Below are 3605 nucleotides of genomic sequence, written 5' to 3' on the forward strand. Positions count from 1 at the left end.
ATAAGAGATATGTATAATTAACCAAAAAAATATCTTTAAAATATCATTCCTACTAACAAAATTTTTTAGTTTCTTCCCAACAGCAGAAAAACTGCTTCTAAAGATATTTTGAGTATCTGTTAGTAGGGATGATATTTTAAAGATATTTAGCTAGTTAAAATGTACTTCAGAACTACTTAATTAACCATGAGAATATTTTTCAACTAAAAACATAAGAAAATGTAAACTAAAACTTATTTCAAATAATTCAAAGATATTTTAAACTCTTTTTTCAAACGAAAATAACATTGTGAATTGGCAGAGTGGGGGTGGGGGAGTAGGGTGGTACAGGGTCCACAGATAGGTAGTGTTGAATAAAAACAAGAAAGAAGACAAAAAATTGTCTTGGGATGCTCATGCTAGGACATGTTGTTGTATATTGCCTATTTGTGACACGTCCAGCAAATTTTACACAGAAAATTTATGAATGAAGATGGTCCATGAGAATGACCTTAAAATTGTGTGTATGGGTTAATTGATCACCTCTGTTTTCACTAGTAACGTTTGTCATGCTTTGCTTCACATCTTGTCATTTGACATGTCCAATTATATACTTTTGTTTCTAGTGCTAGTGAAACAATCTTTTATAGTATTGGATTGAGACAAGTTGTTATGAAACCACATGAATAGTAGTAAATATTCACATATATATACACTACTATGCTAAAATTAATTTATATATGCTAGAAGTAATTTATAGGAGCAATTAATTAACGGTAATAATTTGATTGTCTATAAAAAAAAATTAAATCAATTACAAGTGACATTGGATCTATATAATTCAAGAATACTCCCAACTATATAATTCAAGAATACTCCATTTCTATAGCTTGAAAATCATGCCCACAAGTATCTATCTTTAGTATCCACTAGCTTAGAAAAAGGGGGAATTTTCATAAACAACAAATATTAGGTCAGGACTCCTTAACTACAATTTCACTAATTATAATTTGCAACTATACTTTAGTTTGTTATGCATTTGTATTCGTTGTATTTTTTCACGGGTTTCGGCGAAGAAAAATATAAATACAAATTGATTTGTATCAAAATGAATATATATTAGAAGGAAAGAGGCGAGTGAGATCGAGAGAGGCGAGCAAGATCGAGAGATGGAGGAGAGAGGCAAGTGAGATCGAGAGAGGGAGGAAGAGGCGAGCAAGATCGAGAGAGGGAGGAGAGAGAGGATGAATACATGTTATATTCGTTGTATCACGAATACAATTTATTATACAAATACAGTTGATACAAAATACAAATATAGTTTTTCGAATACAATTGATATATATATATATAAAATACATATCTCTCACCTATATTTGATTGAATACAATTGATACATAATAATTTCTTCTTATTGACAGGGGCAAAAGGGAGAGGGAGAGAGAGGGCGAGAGAGAGAGGGCAATGGGAGGAGAGAGGGAGAGAGGAGAGATAAATTTGCTATAAAATCCTGCATATAGCTATAAATTGTAATATTTTAAACTATAATGACTTATCGTAAATATATATCACATGCTTGTCTTCTTGTTGTGTAATTTTTCCTAGAAAAAACTTCTTTGTTATTATGCACAACAAGCTCATTAAAGGGTCAGCAGCAATTTAGTGCAACTGTTTTCCCTTCACTAGATTTTGCCTCTTTTGATGTGGGGTTTGAGCCTTCATGAGAAGAGGGTCAAAAGAAAGATAATAGACGATTTAGCATTTTTCCAATCATTAAAGGGTATGAATATAGATATCACATAAAATATTAATTGTGAAAGTATCTAATTTACTAAGTTTTGTGCATTTGCATTTATGTACACTTAATTAAATTCATTCAGGATAATGTTTCTCTGGATGATTAGCTTAGGTTTTTTTTAAAAAAAATCATTTTCTCTCCGATAATTTGAACCCATGATCTTAAAATTTTAGGCGGAAGATATTTTCTTTGAGCAATCTTCTCTTGTCACCTATATATATGCCTTATTTAATTTTGTGGTGGCAATATCAATTTATAAAATTTTAACTCGTCCAACCCGTTTAAGTTTTGACGGGTCAATAACTTATTTATTTTATTAATTGAGCTCATTTTGAGCCCATTTAGTTCAACCTATTTCAAAATTGAACTGACCAATGAGCTCATTATGACTATATATTTTATATAATCGTAATAGATGGTAAAAAAAATTATATTTAGTACTCAGACAAATCATTAAAAAAATCAGAATTTAAATTTAAAACTTAATAAGAATTGAATGTATTGAATTATAAACAGACTTTTAGCTCATTTCAATTCAATCTTATCTAGCCCAAATAATATTTAAGCGGGTCAATAATCCATCCATTTATCAACACATCCTATTTTACCTTATTCTAAATGTTACAACCAAGTAGAGCTATCACTAATTTGCCTAATGAAGATCATATATTTTCTAAGAATATATATCATCATTAAATCATTTGTAAAATTATGTAATTAGCTTGAATATGTTGGCACTTTCATGATATGACTCATGACCAAATATCATTGCTTGTGAGGATAACGATAATGTACGTATTCATCATTATTGGAGAACCTTGAACAATATTCACACAAAAGGGGGGGAGGGGGGGAGGGGGGGGGATAATATCATCAAAAAAGTTATTGTAGATTTTCTTTACCACTTTTTTTTTCTTTCCCGAAAATCAATTGATCATTTTGAAAATCATGAAAGCTCAAAATTAAAAGAGATAAGGGTCAAATTAGAACACATCTAAATCATCCTAATTTTTTTAGTTTCAGTTATGAACTATCACTTGTAGTTAGCAAAACACGTCTTGACTAATTTCTGATGATGTGTATATTCTGTCTTTTGTTTAAAAAATTTGTTACATGGCACTAAACTGAAAATGATTTCACCGTGCATGGTAAATCTAAATGAATTAATATTAGGTTAAAAGTAAAAGCTTAAACTATCACCATATAAATAAATTCATTTCAACTGTGACATCCACCATCTTTTTCTCCACCTTCTTAGGTGTGGCAATGATATCGCCGCCTTGAAAGGGAAGAGTTTAGAATTTTAAAGAAGTCAAATAGAAATATACTAAAAAAAATAATGTGTTTGTTGTGTAAATTTCATATATGACATATATTATATTACTCCCTCCGTTTCACAAAGAATGACCTGGTTTGACTTGGTACGAATTTTAAGTAAATAAAAAAGACTTTTGAATCTTGTGGTCCTAAATTAAAGTTAAGTCAAATGTATAAAATTGCCCTTAATCTTGTGGTCTTAAACATGCCACGTGGAAAGCAAAAAGTAAATTGTTACCAAAAAAGGAAAGAGGTCATTCTTTTTTAAACTGACTAAAAAGGAAAGGAGGTCATTCTTTGTGAAACGGAGGGAGTAATATTTTCGACTTATAGCAGTAGATTTAGACTTTCAAGTTATAACATTAAAAATTTCAGGTTCTAACAAATTATAAAAAAATAAATGTTTTTAATAATTGAAAAAAGTTGTTTAAAAAAAATAAAAGAAAAATAAAAAAAAACCGGAATTGATGGTAAAAAGGTAAAAAAATTGAAATTGTGGTGTTAATTTAAT

Source organism: Solanum tuberosum, unplaced genomic scaffold, assembly GCF_000226075.1.
Source record: "Solanum tuberosum cultivar DM 1-3 516 R44 unplaced genomic scaffold, SolTub_3.0 scf00713, whole genome shotgun sequence".
NCBI lineage: Eukaryota > Viridiplantae > Streptophyta > Magnoliopsida > Solanales > Solanaceae > Solanum > Solanum tuberosum.